We start from the raw sequence: 15,677 nt of genomic DNA, 5'->3' as shown, positions 1-15,677 counted from the left end.
CTCAGAAAACTTCTTAAGAAGCATATTCATTGGGGGTTCATATTTTAGCATTAAATTTGGAACATCTTGCAGCAATGGTGTTATGAATGACCTTGACTGTTATTTCAAATAAAAATTTCAGTCAATGTTCCCAAATCAATGGTTAAAATATTATACACACCTGTGAGAATAATTTTACCATCAAATTGGGGACATATTGTTGCAATGGTGTTGACATTGTCTATGACTGACTGTGTTATTTTGTTATAATTGGTCAATGTGCTCAGAAAACTTGTTAAGAAGCATATTCATTGGGGGGTTGATATTTTAGCATTAAATTTGGAACATCTTGCAGCGATGGTGTTATGAATGATCAAGACTGTGATTTCAAATAAAACAATCAGTCAATGTCCTCGAATCAATGGTTAAAATATTATACACACCTGTGAGAATAATTTTACCATCAAATTGGGGACATATTGTTGCAATGGTGTTGACATATTCTATGACTGACTGTGTTCTTTTGTTATAATTGGTCAATTTGCTCAGAAAACTTCTTAAGAAGCATATTCATTGGGGGTTCATATTTTAGCATTAAATTTGGAACATCTTGCAGCGATGGTGTTATGAATGACCTTGACTGTTATTTCAAATAAAAAAATCAGTCAATGTCCCCAAATTAATGGTTAAAATATCATTCACACCTGTGAGAATAATTTTACCATCAAATTGGGGACATATTGTTGCAATGGTGTTGACATATTCTATGAATGACTGTGTTCTTTTGTTATGATTGGTCAATGTGCTCAGAAAACATCTTAAAAAGCATATTCATTGGGGATTCATATTTTGGCATTAAATTTGGAACGTCTTGCAGCGATGGTGTTATGAATGATCATGACTGTGATTTCAAAGAAAAAAAATCAGTGAATGTCCCCGAATCAATGGTTAAAATATTATACACACCTGTGAGAATAATTTTACCATCAAATTGGGGACATATTGTTGCAATGGTGTTGACATTGTCTATGACTGACTGTGTTATTTTGTTATAATTGGTCAATGTGCTCAGAAAACTTGTTAAGAAGCATATTCATTGGGGGGTTGATATTTTAGCATTAAATTTGGAACATCTTGCAGCGATGGTGTTATGAATGATCAAGACTGTGATTTCAAACAAAACAATCAGTCAATGTCCCCAAATCAATGGTTAAAATATTATACACACTTGTGAGAATAATTTTACCATCAAATTGGGGACATATTGTTGCAATGGTGTTGACATATTCTATGACTGACTGTGTTCTTTTGTTATAATTGGTCAATTTGCTCAGAAAACTTCTTAAGAAGCATATTCATTGGGGGGTTCATATTTTAGCATTAAATTTGGAACATCTTGCAGCGATGGTGTTATGAATGACCTTGACTGTTATTTCAAATAAAAAAATCAGTCGATGTCCCCAAATTAATGGTTAAAATATCATACACACCTGTGAGAATAATTTTACCATCAAATTGGGGACATATTGTTGCAATGGTGTTGACATATTCTATGACTGACTGTGTTCTTTTGTTATGATTGGTCAATGTGCTCAGAAAACATCTTAAAAAGCATATTCATTGGGGGTTCATATTTTGACATTAAATTTGGAACATCTTGCAGCGATGGTGTTATAAATGACCTTGACTGTTATTTCAAATAAAATAATCGGTCAATGTCCCCAAATTAATGGTTGAAATATTATACACACTTGTGAGAATAATTTAACCATCAAATTGGGGACATATTGTTGCAATGGTGTTGACATTGTCTATGACTGACTGTGTTATTTTGTTATAATTGGTCAATTTGCTCAGAAAACTTCTTAAGAAGCATATTCATTGGGGGTTCATATTTTAGCATTAAATTTGGAACATCTTGCAGCAATGGTGTTATGAATGACCTTGACTGTTATTTCAAATAAAAATTTCAGTCAATGTTCCCAAATCAATGGTTAAAATATTATACACACCTGTGAGAATAATTTTACCATCAAATTGGGGACATATTGTTGCAATGGTGTTGACATTGTCTATGACTGACTGTGTTATTTTGTTATAATTGGTCAATGTGCTCAGAAAACTTGTTAAGAAGCATATTCATTGGGGGGTTGATATTTTAGCATTAAATTTGGAACATCTTGCAGCGATGGTGTTATGAATGATCAAGACTGTGATTTCAAATAAAACAATCAGTCAATGTCCTCGAATCAATGGTTAAAATATTATACACACCTGTGAGAATAATTTTACCATCAAATTGGGGACATATTGTTGCAATGGTGTTGACATATTCTATGACTGACTGTGTTCTTTTGTTATAATTGGTCAATTTGCTCAGAAAACTTCTTAAGAAGCATATTCATTGGGGGTTCATATTTTAGCATTAAATTTGGAACATCTTGCAGCGATGGTGTTATGAATGACCTTGACTGTTATTTCAAATAAAAAAATCAGTCAATGTCCCCAAATTAATGGTTAAAATATCATACACACCTGTGAGAATAATTTTACCATCAAGTTGGGGACATATTGTTGCAATGGTGTTGACATATTCTATGAATGACTGTGTTCTTTTGTTATGATTGGTCAATGTGCTCAGAAAACATCTTAAAAAGCATATTCATTGGGGATTCATATTTTGGCATTAAATTTGGAACGTCTTGCAGCGATGGTGCTATGAATGATCATGACTGTGATTTCAAACAAAAAAAATCAGTCAATGTCCCCGAATCAATGGTTAAAATATTATACACACCTGTGAGAATAATTTTACCATCAAATTGGGGACATATTGTTGCAATGGTGTTGACATATTCTGTGACTGACTGTGTTCTTTTGTTATAATTGGTCAATTTGCTCAGAAAACTTCTTAAGAAGCATATTCATTGGGGGGTTCATATTTTAGCATTAAATTTGGAACATCTTGCAGCAATGGTATTATGAATGACCTTGACTGTTATTTCAAATAAAAAAATCAGTCAATGTTCCCAAATCAATGGTTAAAATATTATACACACCTGTGAGAATAATTTTACCATCAAATTGGGGCATATTGTTGCAATGGTGTTGACATTGTCTATGACTGACTGTGTTATTTTGTTATAATTGGTCAATTTGCTCAGAAAACTTCTTAAGAAGCATATTCATTGGGGGTTCATATTTTAGCATTAAATTTGGAACATCTTGCAGCAATGGTGTTATGAATGACCTTGACTGTTATTTCAAATAAAAAAATCAGTCAATGTTCCCAAATCAATGGTTAAAATATTATACACACCTGTGAGAATAATTTTACCATCAAATTGGGGACATATTGTTGCAATGGTGTTGACATATTGTGTGACTGACTGTGTTCTTTTGTTATAATTGGTCAATTTGCTCAGAAAACTTCTTAAGAAGCATATTCATTGGGGGGTTCATATTTTAGCATTAAATTTGGAACATCTTGCAGCAATGGTGTTATGAATGACCTTGACTGTTATTTCAAATAAAAAAATCAGTCAATGTTCCCAAATCAATGGTTAAAATATTATACACACCTGTGAGAATACTTTTACCATCAAATTGGGGACATATTGTTGCAATGGTGTTGACATTGTCTATGACTGACTGTGTTATTTTGTTATAATTGGTCAATGTGCTCAGAAAACTTGTTAAGAAGCATATTCATTGGGGGGTTCATATTTTAGCATTAAATTTGGAACATCTTGCAGCGATGGTGTTATGAATGATCAAGACTGTGATTTCAAACAAAACAATCAGTCAATGTCCCCAAATCAATGGTTAAAATATTATACACACTTGTGAGAATAATTTTACCATCAAATTGGGGACATATTGTTGCAATGGTGTTGACATTGTCTATGACTGACTGTGTTCTTTTGTTATAATTGGTCAATTTGCTCAGAAAACTTCTTAAGAAGCATATTCATTGGGGGGTTCATATTTTAGCATTAAATTTGGAACATCTTGCAGCGATGGTGTTATGAATGACCTTGACTGTTATTTCAAATAAAAAAATCAGTCGATGTCTCCAAATTAATGGTTAAAATATCATACACACCTGTGAGAATAATTTTACCATCAAATTGGGGACATATTGTTGAAATGGTGTTGACATATTCTGTGACTGACTGTGTTCTTTTGTTATGATTGGTCAATTTGCTCAGAAAACTTCTTAAGAAGCATATTCATTGGGGGGTTCATATTTTAGCATTAAATTTGGAACATCTTGCAGCAATGGTATTATGAATGACCTTGACTGTTATTTCAAATAAAATAATCGGTCAATGTCCCCAAATTAATGGTTGAAATATTATACACACTTGTGAGAATAATTTAACCATCAAATTGGGGACATATTGTTGCAATGGTGTTGACATTGTCTATGACTGACTGTGTTATTTTGTTATAATTGGTCAATTTGCTCAGAAAACTTCTTAAGAAGCATATTCATTGGGGGTTCATATTTTAGCATTAAATTTGGAACATCTTGCAGTAATGGTGTTATGAATGACCTTGACTGTTATTTCAAATAAAAAAATCAGTCAATGTTCCCAAATCAATGGTTAAAATATTATACACACCTGTGAGAATAATTTTACCATCAAATTGGGGACATATTGTTGCAATGGTGTTGACATATTCTATGACTGACTGTGTTATTTTGTTATAATTGGTCAATGTGCTCAGAAAACTTGTTAAGAAGCATATTCATTGGGGGGTTGATATTTTAGCATTAAATTTGGAACATCTTGCAGCGATGGTGTTATGAATGATCAAGACTGTGATTTCAAACAAAACAATTAGTCAATGTCCCCAAATCAATGGTTAAAATATTATACACACCTGTGAGAATAATTTTACCATCAAATTGGGGACATATTGTTGCAATGGTGTTGACATATTCTATGACTGACTGTGTTCTTTTGTTATAATTGGTCAATTTGATCAGAAAACTTCTTAAGAAGCATATTCATTGGGGGGTTCATATTTTAGCATTAAATTTGGAACATCTTGCAGCGATGGTGTTATGAATGACCTTGACTGTTATTTCAAATAGAAAAATCAGTCAATGTCCCCAAATTAATGGTTAAAATATCATACCCACCTGTGAGAATAATTTTACCATCAAATTGGGGACATATTGTTGCAATGGTGTTGACATATTCTATGACTGACTGTGTTCTTTTGTTATAATTGGTCAATGTGCTCAGAAAACTTCCTAAGAAGCATATTCATTGGAGGTTCATATTTTAGCATTAAATTTGGAACATCTTGCAGCGATGGTGTTATGAATGATCAAGACTGTTATTTCAAATAAAACAATCAGTCAATGTCCCCAAATTAATGATTAAAATGTTATACACACCTGTGAGAGTACTTTTACCATCAAATTGGGGACATATTGTTGCAATGGTGTTGACATATTCTATGACTGACTGTGTTCTTTTGTTATGATTGGTCAATGTGCTCAGAAAACATCTTAAAAAGCATATTCATTGGGGATTCATATTTTGGCATTAAATTTGGAACATCTTGCAGCGATGGTGTTATGAATGATCATGACTGTGATTTCAAATAAAAAAATCAGTCGATGTCCCCGAATCAATGGTTAAAATATTATACACACCTGTGAGAATAATTTTACCATCAAATTGGGGACATATTGTTGCAATGGTGTTGACATATTCTATGACTGACTGTGTTCTTTTGTTATAATTGGTCAATTTGCTCAGAAAACTTCTTAAGAAGCATATTCATTGGGGGGTTCATATTTTAGCATTAAATTTGGAACATCTTGCAGCAATGGTATTATGAATGACCTTGACTGTTATTTCAAATAAAAAAATCAGTCAATGTTCCCAAATCAATGGTTAAAATATTATACACACCTGTGAGAATAATTTTACCATCAAATTGGGACATATTGTTGCAATGGTGTTGACATATTCTATGACTGACTGTGTTCTTTTGTTATGATTGGTCAATGTGCTCAGAAAACATCTTAAAAAGCATATTCATTGGGGGTTCATATTTTGACATTAAATTTGGAACATCTTGCAGCGATGGTGTTATAAATGACCTTGACTGTTATTTCAAATAAAATAATCGGTCAATGTCCCCAAATTAATGGTTGAAATATTATACACACTTGTGAGAATAATTTAACCATCAAATTGGGGACATATTGTTGCAATGGTGTTGACATTGTCTATGACTGACTGTGTTATTTTGTTATAATTGGTCAATTTGCTCAGAAAACTTCTTAAGAAGCATATTCATTGGGGGTTCATATTTTAGCATTAAATTTGGAACATCTTGCAGCAATGGTGTTATGAATGACCTTGACTGTTATTTCAAATAAAAATTTCAGTCAATGTTCCCAAATCAATGGTTAAAATATTATACACACCTGTGAGAATAATTTTACCATCAAATTGGGGACATATTGTTGCAATGGTGTTGACATTGTCTATGACTGACTGTGTTATTTTGTTATAATTGGTCAATGTGCTCAGAAAACTTGTTAAGAAGCATATTCATTGGGGGGTTGATATTTTAGCATTAAATTTGGAACATCTTGCAGCGATGGTGTTATGAATGATCAAGACTGTGATTTCAAATAAAACAATCAGTCAATGTCCTCGAATCAATGGTTAAAATATTATACACACCTGTGAGAATAATTTTACCATCAAATTGGGGACATATTGTTGCAATGGTGTTGACATATTCTATGACTGACTGTGTTCTTTTGTTATAATTGGTCAATTTGCTCAGAAAACTTCTTAAGAAGCATATTCATTGGGGGTTCATATTTTAGCATTAATTTTGGAACATCTTGCAGCGATGGTGTTATGAATGACCTTGACTGTTATTTCAAATAAAAAAATCAGTCAATGTCCCCAAATTAATGGTTAAAATATCATACACACCTGTGAGAATAATTTTACCATCAAATTGGGGACATATTGTTGCAATGGTGTTGACATATTCTATGAATGACTGTGTTCTTTTGTTATGATTGGTCAATGTGCTCAGAAAACATCTTAAAAAGCATATTCATTGGGGATTCATATTTTGGCATTAAATTTGGAACGTCTTGCAGCGATGGTGTTATGAATGATCATGACTGTGATTTCAAACAAAAAAAATCAGTCAATGTCCCCGAATCAATGGTTAAAATATTATACACACCTGTGAGAATAATTTTACCATCAAATTGGGGACATATTGTTGCAATGGTGTTGACATATTCTGTGACTGACTGTGTTCTTTTGTTATAATTGGTCAATTTGCTCAGAAAACTTCTTAAGAAGCATATTCATTGGGGGGTTCATATTTTAGCATTAAATTTGGAACATCTTGCAGCAATGGTATTATGAATGACCTTGACTGTTATTTCAAATAAAAAAATCAGTCAATGTTCCCAAATCAATGGTTAAAATATTATACACACCTGTGAGAATAATTTTACCATCAAATTGGGGACATATTGTTGAAATGGTGTTGACATATTCTGTGACTGACTGTGTTCTTTTGTTATGATTGGTCAATTTGCTCAGAAAACTTCTTAAGAAGCATATTCATTGGGGGGTTCATATTTTAGCATTAAATTTGGAACATCTTGCAGCAATGGTATTATGAATGACCTTGACTGTTATTTCAAATAAAATAATCGGTCAATGTCCCCAAATTAATGGTTGAAATATTATACACACTTGTGAGAATAATTTAACCATCAAATTGGGGACATATTGTTGCAATGGTGTTGACATTGTCTATGACTGACTGTGTTATTTTGTTATAATTGGTCAATTTGCTCAGAAAACTTCTTAAGAAGCATATTCATTGGGGGTTCATATTTTAGCATTAAATTTGGAACATCTTGCAGCAATGGTGTTATGAATGACCTTGACTGTTATTTCAAATAAAAAAATCAGTCAATGTTCCCAAATCAATGGTTAAAATATTATACACACCTGTGAGAATAATTTTACCATCAAATTGGGGACATATTGTTGCAATGGTGTTGACATATTCTATGACTGACTGTGTTATTTTGTTATAATTGGTCAATGTGCTCAGAAAACTTGTTAAGAAGCATATTCATTGGGGGGTTGATATTTTAGCATTAAATTTGGAACATCTTGCAGCGATGGTGTTATGAATGATCAAGACTGTGATTTCAAACAAAACAATTAGTCAATGTCCCCAAATCAATGGTTAAAATATTATACACACCTGTGAGAATAATTTTACCATCAAATTGGGGACATATTGTTGCAATGGTGTTGACATATTCTATGACTGACTGTGTTCTTTTGTTATAATTGGTCAATTTGATCAGAAAACTTCTTAAGAAGCATATTCATTGGGGGGTTCATATTTTAGCATTAAATTTGGAACATCTTGCAGCGATGGTGTTATGAATGACCTTGACTGTTATTTCAAATAAAAAAATCAGTCAATGTCCCCAAATTAATGGTTAAAATATCATACCCACCTGTGAGAATAATTTTACCATCAAATTGGGGACATATTGTTGCAATGGTGTTGACATATTCTATGACTGACTGTGTTCTTTTGTTATAATTGGTCAATGTGCTCAGAAAACTTCCTAAGAAGCATATTCATTGGAGGTTCATATTTTAGCATTAAATTTGGAACATCTTGCAGCGATGGTGTTATGAATGATCAAGACTGTTATTTCAAATAAAACAATCAGTCAATGTCCCCAAATTAATGATTAAAATGTTATACACACCTGTGAGAGTACTTTTACCATCAAATTGGGGACATATTGTTGCAATGGTGTTGACATATTCTATGACTGACTGTGTTCTTTTGTTATGATTGGTCAATGTGCTCAGAAAACATCTTAAAAAGCATATTCATTGGGGATTCATATTTTGGCATTAAATTTGGAACATCTTGCAGCGATGGTGTTATGAATGATCATGACTGTGATTTCAAATAAAAAAATCAGTCGATGTCCCCGAATCAATGGTTAAAATATTATACACACCTGTGAGAATAATTTTACCATCAAATTGGGGACATATTGTTGCAATGGTGTTGACATATTCTATGACTGACTGTGTTCTTTTGTTATAATTGGTCAATTTGCTCAGAAAACTTCTTAAGAAGCATATTCATTGGGGGTTCATATTTTAGCATTAAATTTGGAACATCTTGCAGCGATGGTGTTATGAATGACCTTGACTGTTATTTCAAATAAAAAAATCAGTCAATGTCCCCAAATTAATGGTTAAAATATCATACACACCTGTGAGAATAATTTTACCATCAAATTGGGGACATATTGTTGCAATGGTGTTGACATATTCTATGAATGACTGTGTTCTTTTGTTATGATTGGTCAATGTGCTCAGAAAACATCTTAAAAAGCATATTCATTGGGGATTCATATTTTGGCATTAAATTTGGAACGTCTTGCAGCGATGGTGTTATGAATGATCATGACTGTGATTTCAAACAAAAAAAATCAGTCAATGTCCCCGAATCAATGGTTAAAATATTATACACACCTGTGAGAATAATTTTACCATCAAATTGGGGACATATTGTTGCAATGGTGTTGACATATTCTGTGACTGACTGTGTTCTTTTGTTATAATTGGTCAATTTGCTCAGAAAACTTCTTAAGAAGCATATTCATTGGGGGGTTCATATTTTAGCATTAAATTTGGAACATCTTGCAGCAATGGTATTATGAATGACCTTGACTGTTATTTCAAATAAAAAAATCAGTCAATGTTCCCAAATCAATGGTTAAAATATTATACACACCTGTGAGAATAATTTTACCATCAAATTGGGGCATATTGTTGCAATGGTGTTGACATTGTCTATGACTGACTGTGTTATTTTGTTATAATTGGTCAATTTGCTCAGAAAACTTCTTAAGAAGCATATTCATTGGGGGTTCATATTTTAGCATTAAATTTGGAACATCTTGCAGCAATGGTGTTATGAATGACCTTGACTGTTATTTCAAATAAAAAAATCAGTCAATGTTCCCAAATCAATGGTTAAAATATTATACACACCTGTGAGAATAATTTTACCATCAAATTGGGGACATATTGTTGCAATGGTGTTGACATATTGTGTGACTGACTGTTTTCTTTTGTTATAATTGGTCAATTTGCTCAGAAAACTTCTTAAGAAGCATATTCATTGGGGGGTTCATATTTTAGCATTAAATTTGGAACATCTTGCAGCAATGGTGTTATGAATGACCTTGACTGTTATTTCAAATAAAAAAATCAGTCAATGTTCCCAAATCAATGGTTAAAATATTATACACACCTGTGAGAATACTTTTACCATCAAATTGGGGACATATTGTTGCAATGGTGTTGACATTGTCTATGACTGACTGTGTTATTTTGTTATAATTGGTCAATGTGCTCAGAAAACTTGTTAAGAAGCATATTCATTGGGGGGTTCATATTTTAGCATTAAATTTGGAACATCTTGCAGCGATGGTGTTATGAATGATCAAGACTGTGATTTCAAACAAAACAATCAGTCAATGTCCCCAAATCAATGGTTAAAATATTATACACACTTGTGAGAATAATTTTACCATCAAATTGGGGACATATTGTTGCAATGGTGTTGACATTGTCTATGACTGACTGTGTTCTTTTGTTATAATTGGTCAATTTGCTCAGAAAACTTCTTAAGAAGCGTATTCATTGGGGGGTTCATATTTTAGCATTAAATTTGGAACATCTTGCAGCGATGGTGTTATGAATGACCTTGACTGTTATTTCAAATAAAAAAATCAGTCGATGTCCCCAAATTAATGGTTAAAATATCATACACACCTGTGAGAATAATTTTACCATCAAATTGGGGACATATTGTTGAAATGGTGTTGCCATATTCTGTGACTGACTGTGTTCTTTTGTTATGATTGGTCAATTTGCTCAGAAAACTTCTTAAGAAGCATATTCATTGGGGGGTTCATATTTTAGCATTAAATTTGGAACATCTTGCAGCAATGGTATTATGAATGACCTTGACTGTTATTTCAAATAAAATAATCGGTCAATGTCCCCAAATTAATGGTTGAAATATTATACACACTTGTGAGAATAATTTAACCATCAAATTGGGGACATATTGTTGCAATGGTGTTGACATTGTCTATGACTGACTGTGTTATTTTGTTATAATTGGTCAATTTGCTCAGAAAACTTCTTAAGAAGCATATTCATTGGGGGTTCATATTTTAGCATTAAATTTGGAACATCTTGCAGCAATGGTGTTATGAATGACCTTGACTGTTATTTCAAATAAAAAAATCAGTCAATGTTCCCAAATCAATGGTTAAAATATTATACACACCTGTGAGAATAATTTTACCATCAAATTGGGGACATATTGTTGCAATGGTGTTGACATATTCTATGACTGACTGTGTTATTTTGTTATAATTGGTCAATGTGCTCAGAAAACTTGTTAAGAAGCATATTCATTGGGGGGTTGATATTTTAGCATTAAATTTGGAACATCTTGCAGCGATGGTGTTATGAATGATCAAGACTGTGATTTCAAACAAAACAATTAGTCAATGTCCCCAAATCAATGGTTAAAATATTATACACACCTGTGAGAATAATTTTACCATCAAATTGGGGACATATTGTTGCAATGGTGTTGACATATTCTATGACTGACTGTGTTCTTTTGTTATAATTGGTCAATTTGATCAGAAAACTTCTTAAGAAGCATATTCATTGGGGGGTTCATATTTTAGCATTAAATTTGGAACATCTTGCAGCGATGGTGTTATGAATGACCTTGACTGTTATTTCAAATAAAAAAATCAGTCAATGTCCCCAAATTAATGGTTAAATTATCATACCCACCTGTGAGAATAATTTTACCATCAAATTGGGGACATATTGTTGCAATGGTGTTGACATATTCTATGACTGACTGTGTTCTTTTGTTATAATTGGTCAATGTGCTCAGAAAACTTCCTAAGAAGCATATTCATTGGAAGTTCATATTTTAGCATTAAATTTGGAACATCTTGCAGCGATGGTGTTATGAATGATCAAGACTGTTATTTCAAATAAAACAATCAGTCAATGTCCCCAAATTAATGATTAAAATGTTATACACACCTGTGAGAGTACTTTTACCATCAAATTGGGGACATATTGTTGCAATGGTGTTGACATATTCTATGACTGACTGTGTTCTTTTGTTATGATTGGTCAATGTGCTCAGAAAACATCTTAAAAAGCATATTCATTGGGGATTCATATTTTGGCATTAAATTTGGAACATCTTGCAGCGATGGTGTTATGAATGATCATGACTGTGATTTCAAATAAAAAAATCAGTCGATGTCCCCGAATCAATGGTTAAAATATTATACACACCTGTGAGAATAATTTTACCATCAAATTGGGGACATATTGTTGCAATGGTGTTGACATATTCTATGACTGACTGTGTTCTTTTGTTATAATTGGTCAATTTGCTCAGAAAACTTCTTAAGAAGCATATTCATTGGGGGTTCATATTTTAGCATTAAATTTGGAACATCTTGCAGCAATGGTGTTATGAATGACCTTGACTGTTATTTCAAATAAAAAATTCAGTCGATGTCCCCGAATCAATGGTTAAAATATTATACACACCTGTGAGAATAATTTTACCATCAAATTGGGGACATATTGTTGCAATGGTGTTGACATATTCTGTGACTGACTGTGTTCTTTTGTTATAATTGGTCAATTTGCTCAGAAAACTTCTTAAGAAGCATATTCATTGGGGGGGTTCATATTTTAGCATTAAATTTGGAACATCTTGCAGCAATGGTGTTATGAATGACCTTGACTGTTATTTCAAATAAAAAAATCAGTCAATGTTCCCAAATCAATGGTTAAAATATTATACACACCTGTGAGAATAATTTTACCATCAAATTGGGGCATATTGTTGCAATGGTGTTGACATTGTCTATGACTGACTGTGTTATTTTGTTATAATTGGTCAATGTGCTCAGAAAACTTCTTAAGAAGCATATTCATTGGGGGTTCATATTTTAGCATTAAATTTGGAACATCTTGCAGCAATGGTGTTATGAATGACCTTGACTGTTATTTCAAATAAAAAAATCAGTCAATGTTCCCAAATCAATGGTTAAAATATTATACACACCTGTGAGAATAATTTTACCATCAAATTGGGGACATATTGTTGCAATGGTGTTGACATATTCTATGACTGACTGTGTTATTTTGTTATAATTGGTCAATGTGCTCAGAAAACTAGTTAAGAAGCATATTCATTGGGGGGTTGATATTTTAGCATTAAATTTGGAACATCTTGCAGCGATGGTGTTATGAATGATCAAGACTGTGATTTCAAACAAAACAATCAGTCAATGTCCCCAAATCAATGGTTAAAATATTATACACACCTGTGAGAATAATTTTACCATCAAATTGGAGACATATTGTTGCAATGGTGTTGACATATGCTATGACTGACTGTGTTCTTTTGTTATAATTGGTCAATTTGATCAGAAAACCTCTTAAGAAGCATATTCATTGGGGGGTTCATATTTTAGCATTAAATTTGGAACATCTTGCAGCGATGGTGATATGAATGACCTTGACTGTTATTTCAAATAAAAAAATCAGTCAATGTCCCCAGATTAATGGTTAAAATATTATACACACCTGTGAGAATAATTTTACCATCAAATTGGGGACATATTGTTGCAATGGTGTTGACATATTCTATGACTGACTGTGTTCTTTTGTTATGATTGGTCAATGTGCTCAGAAAACATCTTAAAAAGCATATTCATTGGGGGGATTCATATTTTGGCATTAAATTTGGAACATCTTGCAGCGATGGTGTTATGAATGATCATGACTGTGATTTCAAATAAAAAAATCAGTCGATGTCCCCGAATCAATGGTTAAAATATTATACACACCTGTGAGAATAATTTTACCATCAAATTGGGGACATATTGTTGCAATGGTGTTGACATATTCTATGACTGACTGTGTTCTTTTGTTATGATTGGTCAATGTGCTCAGAAAACATCTTAAAAAGCATATTCATTGGGGATTCATATTTTGGCATTAAATTTGGAACATCTTGCAGCGATGGTGTTATGAATGATCATGACTGTGATTTCAAATAAAAAAATCAGTCGATATCCCCGAATCAATGGTTAAAATATTATACACACCTGTGAGAATCATTTTACCATCAAATTGGGGACATATTGTTGCAATGGTGTTGACATATTCTATGACTGACTGTGTTCTTTTGTTATAATTGGTCAATTTGCTCAGAAAACTTCTTAAGAAGCATATTCATTGGGGGTTCATATTTTAGCATAAAATTTGGAACATCTTGCAGCAATGGTGTTATGAATGACCTTGACTGTTATTTCAAATAAAAAATTCAGTCGATGTCCCCGAATCAATGGTTAAAATATTATACACACCTGTGAGAATAATTTTACCATCAAATTGGGGACATATTGTTGCAATGGTGTTGAAATATTCTGTGACTGACTGTGTTCTTTTGTTATAATTGGTCAATTTGCTCAGAAAACTTCTTAAGAAGCATATTCATTGGGGGGTTCATATTTTAGCATTAAATTTGGAACATCTTGCAGCAATGGAGTTATGAATGACCTTGACTGTTATTTCAAATAAAAAAATCAGTCAATGTTCCCAAATCAATGGTTAAAATATTATACACACCTGTGAGAATAATTTTACCATCAAATTGGGGCATATTGTTGCAATGGTGTTGACATTGTCTATGACTGACTGTGTTATTTTGTTATAATTGGTCAATGTGCTCAGAAAACTTCTTAAGAAGCATATTCATTGGGGGTTCATATTTTAGCATTAAATTTGGAACATCTTGCAGCGATGGTGTTATGAATGATCATGACTGTGATTTCAAATAAAAAAATCAGTCGATGTCCCCGAATCAATGGTTAAAATATTATACACACCTGTGAGAATAATTTTACCATCAAATTGGGGACATATTGTTGCAATGGTGTTGACATATTCTATGACTGACTGTGTTCTTTTGTTATGATTGGTCAATGTGCTCAGAAAACATCTTAAAAAGCATATTCATTGGGGATTCATATTTTGGCATTAAATTTGGAACATCTTGCAGCGATGGTGTTATGAATGATCATGACTGTGATTTCAAATAAAAAAATCAGTCGATGTCCCCGAATCAATGGTTAAAATATTATACACACCTGTGAGAATAATTTTACCATCAAATTGGGGACATATTGTTGCAATGGTGTTGACATATTCTATGACTGACTGTGTTCTTTTGTTATAATTGGTCAATTTGCTCAGAAAACTTCTTAAGAAGCATATTCATTGGGGGTTCATATTTTAGCATTAAATTTGGAACATCTTGCAGCAATGGTGTTATGAATGACCTTGACTGTTATTTCGAATAAAAAATTCAGTCGATGTCCCCGAATCAATGGTTAAAATATTATACACACCTGTGAGAATAATTTTACCATCAAATTGGGGACATATTGTTGCAATGGTGTTGACATATTCTGTGACTGACTGTGTTCTTTTGTTATA

Source organism: Watersipora subatra, chromosome 4 (genome assembly GCF_963576615.1).
Source record: "Watersipora subatra chromosome 4, tzWatSuba1.1, whole genome shotgun sequence".
NCBI classification, from domain to species: domain Eukaryota; kingdom Metazoa; phylum Bryozoa; class Gymnolaemata; order Cheilostomatida; family Watersiporidae; genus Watersipora; species Watersipora subatra.
Note: the sequence above shows the minus strand (reverse complement) of the source record.